This window comes from Apodemus sylvaticus, chromosome 5 (genome assembly GCF_947179515.1).
Source record: "Apodemus sylvaticus chromosome 5, mApoSyl1.1, whole genome shotgun sequence".
NCBI classification, from domain to species: domain Eukaryota; kingdom Metazoa; phylum Chordata; class Mammalia; order Rodentia; family Muridae; genus Apodemus; species Apodemus sylvaticus.
In genome coordinates this window covers 52,243,280-52,257,363 of record NC_067476.1, presented here as the reverse complement: position 1 = coordinate 52,257,363, position 14,084 = coordinate 52,243,280, and positions in this window count along the sequence as shown.

The following is a 14,084-nucleotide window of genomic DNA, read 5'->3' as shown; positions in this document are numbered from 1 at the left end:
TCATACAGATCTTTCACATGTTTGGTAAGAGTCACCCCAAGATACTTTATACTGTTTGTGGCTATTGTGAAGGGGGTCATTTCCCTAATTTCTTTCTCAGCCTGCTTATCCTTTGAGTATAGGAAGGCCACTGATTTGCTTGAGTTGATTTTATAACCTGCCACTTTGCTGAAGTTGTTTATCAGCTGTAGGAGCTCTCTAGTGGAGTTCTTTGGGTCACTTAGGTAGACGATCATGTCGTCTGCAAATAATGATAGTTTGACTTCTTCCTTTCCAATTTGTATCCCTTTGACCTCCTTATGTTGTCGAATTGCCCGAGCTAGTACCTCAAGTACAATATTGAAAAGATAAGGAGAAAGGGGGCAGCCTTGTCTGGTCCCTGATTTCAGTGGGATTGCTTCAAGTTTCTCTCCATTTAGTTTGATGCTGGCTACCGGTTTGCTGTATATTGCTTTTACTATGTTTAGGTATGGGCCTTGAATTCCTGTTCTCTCCAAGACTTTAAGCATGAAGGGATGCTGAATTTTGTCAAATGCTTTTTCAGCATCCAATAAAATGACCATGTGGTTTTGTTCTTTGAGTTTGTTTATGTAGTGGATTGTATTGATGGATTTCCGTATATTGAACCAACCCTGCATTCCCGGGATGAAGCCTACTTGATCATGGTGGATGATAGTTTTGATGCGTTCTTGGATTCGGTTGGCAAGAATTTTATTGAGTATCTTTGCATCGATGTTCATAAGGGAAATTGGTCTGAAGTTCTCTTTCTTTGTTGGATCTTTGTGTGGCTTTGGTATCAGCGTAATTGTGGCTTCGTAGAAGGAATTGGGTAGTGTTCCTTCTGTTTCTATTTTGTGGAATAGTTTGAAGAGTATTGGTGTTAACTCTTCTTTGAAGGTCTGGTAGAATTCTGCACTGAAGCCATCTGGTCCTGTGCTTTTTTTGGTTGGAAGACTTTCTATGACTCCTTCTATTTCTTTAGGCATTATGGGACTGTTTAGATGGTCTAGTTGGTCCTGATTTAATTTTGGTATTTGGTATCTGTCAAGGAAATTGTCCATTTCCTCCAGATTCTCCAGTTGTGTTGAGTATAGGCTCTTGTAGTAGGATCTGATGATTTTTTGGATTTCCTCAGTTTCCGTTGTTATATCTCCCTTTTCATTTCTAAGTTTGTTAATTTGGATACTTTCTCTGTGCCCTTTGGTCATTCTGGCTAAGGGTTTATCTTTCTTGTTGATTTTCTCAAAGAACCAGCTCCTGGTATTGTTGATTTTTTGTATGGTTCTCTTTGTTTCTACTTGATTGATTTCGGCCCTGAGTTTGATGATTTCCTGCCTTCTACTCCTCCTGGGCGAAATAGCTTCTTTTTGTTCTAGGGCTTTCAGGTGTGTCATTAAGCTGGTAATGTATGCTCTCTCCATTTTCTTTTTGGAGGCACTCAGGGCTATGAGTTTTCCTCTTAGCACTGCTTTCATTGTGTCCCATAGATTTGGGTATGTTGTGTTTTCATTTTCATTGTGTTCTAAAAAGTCTTTAATTTCTTTCTTTATTTCTTCCTTGACCAAGGTATCATTGAGTAGAGTATTGTTCAGTTTCCACGTGTATGTGGGCTTTCTGTTGTTTCTGTTGCTATTGAAGACCACTTTTACTTCATAATGATCAGATAGGAGGCATGGGATTAGTTCGATCTTCTTATATTTGTTGAGGTCTGTCTTGTGACCAATTATATGGTCGATTTTGGAGAAGGTACCATGAGGTGCTGAGAAAAAGGTATATTCTTTTGTTTTAGGATAGAATGTTCTATATATATCTGTTAAATCTAATTGGTCCAAAGCTTCAATTAGTTTCATTGTGTCCCTGTTTAGTTTCTGTTTTCCTGATCGGTCCATTGAGGAAAGTGCAGTGTTGAAGTCACCCACAATTATTGTGTTAGGTGCAATGTGTGCTTTTAGTTTTAATAAAGTTTCTTTTACGAAAGAGGGTGCCCTTGCATTTGGGGCATAGATGTTCAGGATTGACAGTTCTTCTTTTTGTATTTTTCCTTTGACCAGCAAGAAGTGTCCCTCAGGGTCTCTTGATGACTTTGGGTTGAAAGTCAATTTTATCTGATATTAAAATGGCTACTCCAGCTTGTTTCCTGAGACCATTTGCTTGTAAAATTGTCTTCCAGCCTTTTACTCTAAGGTAGTGTTTGTCTTTGACCCTGAGGTGTGTTTCCTGTAAGCAGCAAAATGTAGGGTCCTGTTTACGTATCCATTCAGTTAGTCTGTGTCTTTTTATTGGGGCATTAAGTCCATTGATGTTAAGAGATATTAAGGAATAGTGATTGTTACTTCCTATCATTTTTGACGTTATTTTTTAAATTTGAATGCTTAACTTCTTTTGGGTTTGATGAAAGGTTACTATCTTGCTTTTTCCAGGGTGAAGTTTCCCTCCTTGTATTGGTGTTGTCCTCCTATTATCCTTTTTAGGGCCGGGTTTGTGGATAGATATTGGGTAAACTTGGTTTTGTCATGAAATATCTTAGTTTCTCCATCTATGGTGATTGAGAGTTTTGCTGGATATAGTAGTTTTGGTTGGCATTTGTGTTCTCTTAGAGTCTGCATGAGATCTGCCCAGGACCTTCTAGCCTTCATAGTCTCAGGTGAAAAGTCTGCTGTGATTCTGATAGGTCTTCCTTTATATGTTACTTGGCCTTTTTCTCTTACTGCCTTTAGTATTCTTTCTTTGTTTAGAACATTTGGTGTTTTGATTATTATGTGACGGGAAGTATTTCTGTTCTGGTCCAGTCTGTTTGGAGTTCTGTAGGCTTCTTGTATATTCATGGGCATCTCTCTCTTTAGGTTAGGGAAGTTTTCTTCCATAATTTTATTGAAGATGTTTGCTGGCCCTTTAAGTTGTAAATCTTCACTCTCATCTATGCCTATAATCCTTAGGTTTGGTCTTCTCATTGTGTCCTGGATTTCCTGGATATTTTGGGTTACAAGCTTTTTGCATTTTGCATTTTCTTTAACTGTTGAGTCCATGGTTTCTATGGAATCTTCAGCATCTGAGATTTTTTCTTCTATCTCTTGTATTCTGTTGTTGATATTTGCATCTCTGTCCCCTGATTTCTTCCCAAGGCTTTCTATCTCCAAAGTTGTCTCCCTTTGAGTTTTCTTAGTTGTTTCTACTTCTGATTTTAGATCCTGGATGGTTTTGCTTAGCTCCTTCACTTGCATGTTTGTGTTTTCCTGTAATTCTTTAAGAGATTTTTGTGTTTCGTCTTTCATGACCTCAGCCTGTTGACCAAAGTTCTCCTGTATTTCTTTAAGAGATTTTTGTGTTTCGTCTTTCATGACCTCAGCCTGTTGACCAAAGTTCTCCTGTATTTCTTTAAGTGTTTTTTGCATTTCCTCCTTGTTGGCTTTTGTATTCTCCTGGATTTCTTTCAATGATTTTTGTGTTTCCCTTGCAAGGGCTTCTAACTTTTGATCCATTTTCTCCTGAATTTCTTTATGTATGTCCTTCATGTGTTCCTGTACCAGCATCAAGACCAGTGATTTTAAATCCAAATCTTGTTTTACTGGTGTGATGGGGTATCCAGGACATGTTGGTAGAGGAGAATTGGGTTCAGATGTTGCCATATTGCCTTGATTTCTGTTAGTGACATTCCTGCGTTTGCCTTTTGCCATCTAGTTCTCACTGGTGTTAGTTTATCTTGTCAGTGCTGGACTCACCAGTGCAAGCTGCCCCTTCCCAGTTGGCCTCTGGTGCACAGCTTACCTCCTGCACTGCTTGTAGACAGTGTGCTGCTGCCCAGGCTGTTCCGATCCCAAAGCAGGCACCCGAAGGCTCCCGCTGGGGCCCGCTGGATTCACTGGAGCACACTGACTTCTCCCAGCTGGCCGCCAGGAAGCCCAGCTAGCCACTTGCAGGACTTGGAGATGTAATGCTGCCGCCCAGACTGATCTGGATCCGGAAGCGGAGAGAGTAGAGCTAAGGGCTTCTGCCTGAGGCCTTGCCCCAGATTGTGTCTGTGGACCAGATGGAGCCTGTGTGCACCCCCAGGGAGTGCCGACGGTGTATGCTACTGTGACCTCCCCTGTGTTCCGCTCACTCCGCTGGGCAGCCGATCCGCCAATCGGGCTGTCGCACACAAGGTTAGCCTGGCCGCCCAGTCCCTGAGTCCAGGCAAAAGCCTGGGAGGCCAAGGTCCGAGCAAAGTTCCCCTAGGGCTATGACTGTTAATTGGGTCTGCCAGGTGACTAGGATGGCGGGCGTGCGCGCCCGCGCTCCCTGAAAGCGCCGGGAGAGTCTGCTTTGCTAACAATCACGTGGGCGGGTTGACTCGCAGATGGCCCACCAAGCCGCCCAGTTCTTGGGGTCAGTCCTGTGCCTTTTGGGGCCTGGACCCCCGCTTTGTTAGCCTTAGGCTATGCCTGTTACAGGTCTGCCTGCCTGAGCTCTCTGTCGTCCTGCAGGCAAAATGGCGGCGGCGCGCTCGCAGGCCTGGGCAAAAAAACCTCCTGGCTGGGTTGGCACCCCAATGGCCCCCCGACCCGCCCAGGGCCTGGGTGCAGGCCAACGCCCGTCGGGCTCAGACCACCGCGGTGTTGGCCTCGGATTATGTTTGTGTACCTCAGTCTGTCCGATCCCCGGAGTCCGGAACCAAGATGGATGCACCTCTCCTGACTGGTGGGAGGCCGAGTTCTGAAGTGGCCTCCGTACAGGAAAGGCGCCGCACAACTGCAGCTGCTTGCTGCCCGGCTGGTCAGCGAAGGTCAGTGGTCGTGGGCGCAGGTCCTAACTGGTCCCTGTGACGCCTTGGTTCCACTGCTGATGGCCCTTCAGCTGGAGCAGCCACTGCTGCCGCTGCCGCCGCCGCCGCCGCCGCCGCCGCTGCTCGAAGCCCATGGCTTCTTTACTGACAGATAAAGAACCGATTGGGGAACAGGACCTTAGCATCAGAACCACCCCTACTTTGCTATGATGAAACACCATGACCAAAAGCAACCTGGGAAGGAATGGGTTTATTTGGCTTACATTTCCTCATCAATGTTCATCATTGAAGGAAGTCAGGACAGGAATTCAAACAGGTCAGGAACCTAGAGGCAGAAGGTGATGCAGAGGCCATAGAGGAGTTCTGCTTACTGACTTGCTAGCCAAGGCTTGTTCAGCCTGCCTTCTTATAGAATCGAGGTCCACCAGCCCAGGGATGGCACTACCCACAATGGGCTAGACCCTTCCCATTAATCACTAATAAAGAAAATACCCTACAGGCTTGCCTACAGCAGATCTTATGAATGCATTTGTCTTAGTCAGGGTTTCTATTCCTGCACAAACATCTGACCAAGAAGCAAGTTGGGGAGGAAAGGATTTATTTATCTTACACCTTCCACATTGCTGTTGATCACCAAAGGAAGTCAGGACTGGAACTCAAGCAGGTCAGGAAGCAGGAACTGATGCAGAGGCCATGGAGGGATGTTCCTTACTGGCTTGCTTCCTCTGCCTTGCTCAGCTTGCTTTCTTATAGAACCCAGGACTATCAGCCCAGGGATGGCACCACCCACAGTGGACCCTCCCACCTTGTTCACTGAGAAAATGCCCCACAGCTGGATCTCATGGAGGCACTTCCCCAACTAAAGCTTCTTTCTCTGTGATAAAAAACTCTAGCCTGTGTCAAGTTGACACACAAAACCAGCCAGCACAGCATTTTCTTGAGTTTTTCTTCTCTCAGATAACTCTAACTTATGTCAAGTTGACATAAAACTATCCAGCACAGGAAGATAGGTTTATTCATTGTGGCCTTGCACAGAGAAGTCCTTCCTGTCGTGGTAGGGTTCAGCTCTCCAAGTCCAAATGAGAAGAGATTCTACTAGCTGCAACTTCTTCAGCTGTCTATTTGCCAGAAGTCTCTAGGATCCAGGCTGTCACCGCCTCCTCCAGGAGTTGAGCTATTCAGATCTTGTGCGTGTGGCCATCATTTCCTCCAGACCTAGGCCCCGGCATGCTTAATTAAGACAGTGCTGCTTGCAGCCAACATAACCAGCCCCTCTGCCATCAGGCCTGCTGTCTCCAGACAGTCCGTCTATAGAGTACAGGCTCTTGTGAGCCAATCCAATGAAGTTATTGAACACTTTCATTGTGTTGGGTTTTCTGTTAGGCCCTGAGGAAAGAGCAGAAAATAGAATTCTCTATTTGCATGGAATGTTGTTGTAGCATATAAATGAAAAATCAACAAATAAACATTTTATGTTACATTTAATTAGTGAGGATACTATGTGTACTGGCTAGTTTCCTGTGTCAACATGACACAGGCTGGAGTTATCACAGAGAAAGGAGCTTCAGTTGGGGAAGTGCCTCCATGAGATCCAGCTGTGGGGCATTTTCTCAATTAGTGATCAAGTGGGGAGGGTCCCTTGTGGGTGGTTCCACCTTTGGGCTGGTGCTCTTGGGTTCTATAAGAGAGCAGGCTGAGCAAGCCAGGGGAAGCAAGCCAGTAAGAAACATCCCTCCATGGCCTCTGCATCAGCTCCTGCTTCCTGACCTGCTTGAGTTCCAGTCCTGACTTCCTTTGGTGATGAACTGCAACATGGAAGTATAAGCTCAATAAACCCTTTCCTTCCCAACTTGCTTCTTGATCATGATGTTTATACAGGAATAGAAACCCTGACTAAGACACTATGAAAACAAGCAAAAATAGGAGTAAGGAGAGGATTTCTGTTTCATAAAGTAAGAGAAACCTTCCTTAGAAGATGACATGTGAAAGCCTGGGATCCTTTTAAACATCACCTACCTGTCGGGAGCCGCCTGAACGCTCCTATGACCTCCATTACAAGATGGCACCTACATCCTGTTCTTGCTGAGCCGTAAACAGGCCAAGTGCGCATGCCCGAGCGGAATTTCCCGCCACTGAGTCTCTGCCTACCTCATGGCGTCATAAAGGGTGATGAGCCGCAGCCAACCAGGGTACGCCACGTCCAAGGCGAGAGGACCTGCCTATATAAGACTTGGGTTTGCACTCCCTCGGAGTCTCCGCCATGTAAGCTTATGCTCTCCCTCTCAAGATGCATTAAAGCTTTCTGCAGAAGGATCCTGAGTGTGCCGCGTCGTTCTTGCTGGCGAGATGGAAGCGCGGGACACCTACCCCTCCACAGCAGTCAACTCCACAACTCCATACAGGGGCCTACAGGCCACTGTCTGTCTGAAGATCACAAGTCACACACCTGAGATTGCTGACTCTTCACTTCCAAATGATGAAAAGCAGTTTTCAGGACCTGGGTCCCTGAGCACCTGCCAACAAAGTTGAACTGCTAAGGATCTAACTCTCCCTCCATGAAACTGGCCACTGGGTGGTGCCAGCAAGCAGATACATTCTCTCACTTTCTCCCTCTGATGGATGGCTCCAGAGCCCACATTCTTCTATGTGACCATTGAATGGTGTTGAAGTTCGCTCTGTTGCTGTGTGTTGCAATGCTAAATTCTGTACCTGATGGTCTAGGCCTACATGTGAATTCTCAGTTACAAGCGTTTGTTGTACAAACCTTGTCCCTTAATTTAAAGCTAACGGTTAAATAAAAGTGGCTGCAGCCAATTACTGGAGGGATTAAATAGGTTGGCAGGTTTTTAAGTTACCTGGTTGATAGGGGTGGAAGGAGGAGAAAAGAAAGAATGAAGAGGAGAGAGGAGAAGGCGCCACGGGAGGAGGGGTACCATGAGCACAGGTCCAGAAGAAACATCAAGTATCTGGGGTACACTGCTGGGGTAGCCAGGCCAGCAGTTAGAAAAATAGATAAGGGGTGACCCCCCCCCGTAATTGCCACAGTCAAATAAAATAACCATAGTCTGAGTATCTTTTATTTGTAAGCTAGTGGAGATAAGCTTATGTTGGTTATTCAACAGAATGGTATCCCTCGCAAATATACCTAAGGAATCTGTTTGACTTTACCTGGAAATAGGGCCCTTTGTATGTGTGCTCATGACCAGATAAAGTCATGGTCAAATGAAGAAGGGTGTGGGCTCTAAGCAACCTTTTATCCTTACAAAAAGGAAAGACATAGACACACAAGGATGATTTTGCTAAATGACAAGGGAGACTGAGATTGGTGCTATGTATCTACAAGCCCAGGAGGAATTTCTGCAAACATCAGCTCCGAGAAGCAATGAAGATTCTCTCCTGTGTGCTGCCCAGAAATCCTGGTCTAGCCACACCCTGACACTCTGAACCTCTGGCCTCCAGAACTACCACTCAGTACATCTCCGTTGTTTTAAGGACTTCAGCCACTCCATTACAGCAGTCCTAGGAAACTAATATACAAGGCAACCAGCTGTGTGGGGTTGTACCTCCCACATAAAGCACTAACACTTAATCCTTGCCTGAGGTCTGCTTTCCAGAGAACCATTGCTATGACAACCGAAGTCCTGGATCAACTGGAGGAAGATTGGTTGAGAAATATTTGAGTTCACAGAGTATTGACAGAGGAAAAACGTAGCAGCATATTACAGAGAAGACTGAAAAGATTAAGTTCTTTTTTGGAGGAATGAAAGACATGATCCAGGGCCGCAGGGAGGATTTGGGTTTGTTGTGTTCTTTCTTGCTATGTGTCAAAATAGAGTTTACATGTTATAATCAAATGACTGCATCTTAGGGTATCTTTTTGTGATTAAGACTGCTGTGCTGGATAGTTTTATGTCAACTTGACATAGGCTGGAGTCATCTGAGAGGAGGGAACCTCGATTGAGAAAATGCCTCCATAAGATCATGTTGTAGACAAACATGTAGAGCATTTTCTTAATTAGTGATTGATGGGCAAGGGCCCAGCCCATGGTGGGTGGTGCCACCAGAAGCCTGGTGGTCCTGGCTTCTATAGGAGGACAGTCTGGGCAGGCCATGAGGAGCAAGCCAATAAGCAGCACATGTCCATAGCCTCTATATCAGCTCCTGCCTCCGGGTTCCTACTCTGTTTGATTTCCTATTCTGGCCTTTTTCAGTGACAGACTATAATGCGGAAGGGTAAGCCAAACAATTCCTTTCCTCCACAACTTTCTTTTTGGCCACATAATAGAAACCCTAACTATAATGCCTGCCCTCCAAATAAAATTCCCATCATCTTATGGAATTCCTACCTCTTGGTCAACATAACTTACCGAGAGAGGCCAGCCTGGTGACAGTGGTGTGGGTGGAAGACTCCCAGAGGCCCGTCTGCCTCATGGCCTGCCCACCAAGGGCACCACTACAATGATCAAGTACATAGTGGAGAGATGGAGTCCACAGTCTATAAACTGTGGAAAGAGGCGGAACTAGAGATTGAGGGTGGAAAGGAGCGACCTGGTATGAGTAGCCTGCACTGCCCCATGAGGCCATAGTGATGTCCCAGCCCATGCTGCAGCTGAGGCCATGTCTGAGGTCTGTGTCGATGGCCATACAACTTCCTTGGTCTGGGCTGCTGCCTGGGGACATATTGATGTCCTACTCCTCACCAGCTATAGCAATAAGGTGAGAAGTCCCTGTACCTGGCTTAGGCAGCACAGTAGAGTTCCCCTTGTTGGTGAAAGAGCAACAGAGCTGGCAGGCTGACCAACCCAGCCCAGATCCAGGGCTTTAAGTTGGCCTACCCCAGTATCTACACCATCTATAAACTACTGGAGCATGTGAAAGAACCACCCCTGCAGATCCAAAGCTGCAGGATCTCCATGACATAAGGCAACAACAGGATATCCTAGAGGAGTATCAATAGGATCCAGTATAAATAGTGTACCAAAAGCCAAAGGCCTCAAACCAGACCAATTGTTTGGCCAAAAGGGTATACTGTGACAGACCTCAGCTTCCACAGAGTGACGGTGGTTTTGTTGTTGATGTTGTTTTTAAACTTTAATTTATTTATTTTTTTACTTTAAATTTTTGTTTCTTTTGTGGGGAGGTGGCAAGAGTGGAGGGTGGCTATAAAGGGACCAGGAGATGAGTGGGATTATGGTGCATGATATCACAATCGATAAAAAGTTTAAAAAAAAAAAAACAACTTACCAACTTACCAACCAAGGACAACTACTAGTTTTATCATCACAGGTGTGTTTTGTGTCTCAAATGGTGTATAACGAACCAGGTGACAAGCACTACTCTGACTCACAGCAATGCTTTCGAGACCCTCCCATTGGTGTGTGTGCTTCCTCCCTCCCCCTTCCCTGTCACATAGTAGAGTAGCACTGCACTGCCTGCATAAATCATGGTTTACCCAGCCCCCACTGATGAGTGGTTTGAGCTGATTGCAGCTTAGGCCTATAACAAGAGGACCTGTATTGGTGTAAGCACACCTCAGTACTTTCTGGGTCAACAACAAAAGCTTCACAAAAAGAAGAAGAAGAATCTTTCTTAGTTTTTCAAAGAGACAGTCATTCACTCCATAGTCTCACCAGAAGTTGGAATTGTCGATCTTTTTAATTTTAGCCTTCCTGGTGGGTGTACAGTGGTATTCATCCTGGTTTTAATATGCATTTTTCACCGATGACTAATGATGATTCCCTTTTGACATGCTCATAATTACCTAGCTTCTTTTATGCACTATTCATCCACATGCCGTGCTTTTGTTTTGGCCACAACCCACGTCTCCGATCTGTGATAGCAAGCCATGGCCGCCTTGTACATCACTCTGAAGCCTGGCAGCTGAAAGCAACACTCAAGAATTAGCTTACATGGGTCAGGAGCCTGAGAACAGCTCCGTAGGTGGTTTCAGCTCAGTGGAGATGTTGACTGGAGTTGGCATCATTTGATGACTCCGTGGGGTCAGAGACATCACTTCTAAGCTCACTCACCCAAGCTTCAGAAGAGAAGTGCTTCGTGCAACTCGGTAAAATATTTAAAAAGCTTGGAGAGCACCGGCTACCCTTGCAGACCTCTTGGTCTCAGTTTGAAAAACCTTATCTAAAAAAGAGAGAGAGGTGAAGCTCACAGCTAGCTGGAGGATGGGCAAGGTAAACACCCTCAGGTGCAGGTAGCTGGTTGCGATGGTTTGCTTTCATTAGACCACCACCACCACCACCACACACACACACACACACACACACACACTACTATACTTAGTCGTTTAGAAAGTAAATCAGGTAGTGTTTCCAGTGCTCTATAAACTATCACTTGACCTGGAAACCTGTCTGTAGAATTGTTCGCCTAAACTAGAATCCACAACATGGAGAAAGAGGCAAACTAAACCGTTATCAATGCACCACTAATTAAGAATCCAAGTTGTGGCTTCATTGAAGAATAAAACCATGCCCAGACATTGACCGTGGTAACTGTGCAAGAGGACAGAAGTGAACAAGTCCTGGGCCCTCCCCTGTGACCCACGAAAAGCATACTTTTGACAGCTTGGACGTAAGACAAAGTTAGGCTAAAAAGCCAGAAAATTTACAGATATGGATCCCTTTAGGCCTAGACCAATAGGAAACCAGTCAAACTAGAAGTGGCCACACAAGCATTAAGCAGAGACTAAAGTGGACTGACATCTGTCTTCATAATGTGTCTGTCTCCTTTGCTGCCTCAAAACTGAGTCAGACTGTACTAAGCCTGTAGGCATGACGGTCAGTTGGGATTTTGTTCATGACTGTAATATAGCTTTATTTGACCTACTGCCCTTGGAGACACTACACGTGACCCTGGTGCTTTCTCAGCAGTGTAAGCACAAGTATAAAACCCAACCAAACCACGAGGCCAGGACTTTTATATAAGACAATGAGTAACCCAGGAGCTCTGGGCTAGGTCAGATAACCTGCAAACCCACTGTTAGAATGCTTGTATTCAAGAAAGAAAACATCTTCTAGCACTGTGTTACTGCCTCTGACTTGTCCAGTATCACGTCTAATGCTGGAGCTTTGCCTGTCTTGTTTAGAATATATGGCTTTGTCTCATTTCTATTTTTTCCGTGTTGTAGATTCTAGTGTTTAGGATTATGATCATGAAAAAGCAATCATCAAGAGGGCCTAGAACATAGGATGGTAGGAAATTCTAAGGAATAGCTATTTATGGTAAGGAGAGTAAATGTAAATTGTCATGTGATGCCATTTATATAGAGAATGAGAAAAATTAGTAAGGGAAATTATAATAATCATGTAAAATGATAGAATAATGGTACTCTGGTCTGATTATTACATACTCGTTTATTGAAATGTCACACTCTGTGCCATAAATAAACACATCAATTAAAAGGAAAAATGTGTATTTTTTAAGAAAATAAATGACAATGAAGCAGGCAAACATACAGACTATCTTAGCAACTTGGGACTCCACTTTTGGGGGGCTGTACATACATCCTCTCCCAGCAATGACCCTAACAAGGTAGGCTCTCCCTTCGGCAGCAAACTGCATGTGCAACGCTCTGAGCAACAAAGGTCTCCCACCCCTGACAACTATCAGTGACTCTGCTTTCACAGTTTCTATGTGAATATTCTACGACTACATCAAGTACGGGAATGAGGAGGTGTACTGGCGGGTTTTGTGTGTCAACTTGACACAGGCTGGAGTTATCACAGAGAAAGGAACTTTAGTTGGGGAAGTGCCTCCATGAGATCCAGCTGTGGGGCAGTTTCTCAATTCGTGATCAAGTGGGGAGGGCCCCTTGTGGGTGGTGCCATCTCTGGGCTGGTGCTCTTGGGTTCTATAAGAGAGCAAGCTGAACAAGCCAGGGGAAGCAAGCCAGTAAGAATCATTCCTCCACAGTGTCTGCATCAGCTCCTGCTTCCTGACCTGCTTGAGTTCCAGTCCTGACTTCCTTTAGTGATGAACTGCAACATGGAAGTGTAAGCTCAATAAACCCTTTCCTCCCCAACTTGCTTCTTGGTCATGATGTTTGTGCAGGAATAGAAACCCTGACTAAGACAGGAGGCATTTCCAGCCTAGACTGGTTTTGAATATATGCAATAAGACAATACGTCCACTGAGTGAACATTTAGGAAGAACATGCTATTTGCTCTCTAGCATGTGGTGGTTTGTATATGCTCAGTCCAGGGAGTGGCACTATTAGGAGGTGTGGCCTTGTTGGAGGAAGTGTGTCACTGTGGGGGTGAGCTTTCAGACCCCCCTCCTAGCCACGTGGAAGCCAGTCTGCTCCTGGTTTCCTTTGGATGAAGATGTAGAACTCTCAGCTCCTCCTGCACCACGCCTGCCTGGACACTGCCATGCACCCACCTTGATGATAATGGACTGAATCTCTGAACCTGTAACCCAGCCCCAATTAAATGTTGCCCCTTATAAGAGTTCGTGGTTATGGTGTCTCTTCATGGCAATAAAGTCCTAAGACATAGTGCCTGTGCATAATTGGGAATGCATATGATTGAAATCATGTGTATCATGAAGAAGGATTATATAACCCAAACCTGCCAATCAAAATAGAGAACGACCTTGCTATGCACTCTGATAGCCACCTCCTTCTCCTACGTGCCAAACAATAACTTGAGGCCTTCAGTATTCTTTCTCTCTTTGAAATAACTTGTACTTTCATTTTGCTCTTAATAAAACTTCCTGCTTTAATGTTGCTGTGTGCATCTTTTCCAGTTCTTTGTACAGGCACCAAGGACCTAGAAAATGAGATTACCGGTAATGGTAGAATCATGGGTAAGGTTCCCCCCTCTACTTCCCACATTTGTTTTACTTGTAGAGACAGACTTTCATGTAACCTAGGCTGGTCTCCTGACCCTCCCACCCAAGTGCTAAAATACAAGCATATGACTCTACACCTGGTGTTACTTACCACATTTAACAATATATTCCATATCTAAAGATCTAAAATTACCGATTCACACCCCATCTTAAACACTGAATTTGATGCAGCAAAAATAAAATATAAATTATTGAAAGTATTCTCATTTTTATCAAATTTCTTTTGAAAAATTCAAAGCTACAGAGAACCAACCATAAGGGCTGATAAATGCTTGACCTGAACCTACTGTTCCCAGGAAGCTTTTCCTTCCTTGGTACCACACATCACTGGAGATGAGTCTGACATCCCACACATCTGTGGCTAAGAACAAGCATCGTCCTGGCACCCACAATCGTGTCACCCAAGCAGTGAACATGTTAGAATCCTCTTACCCAATATAAGGTTCAACTTCCTACA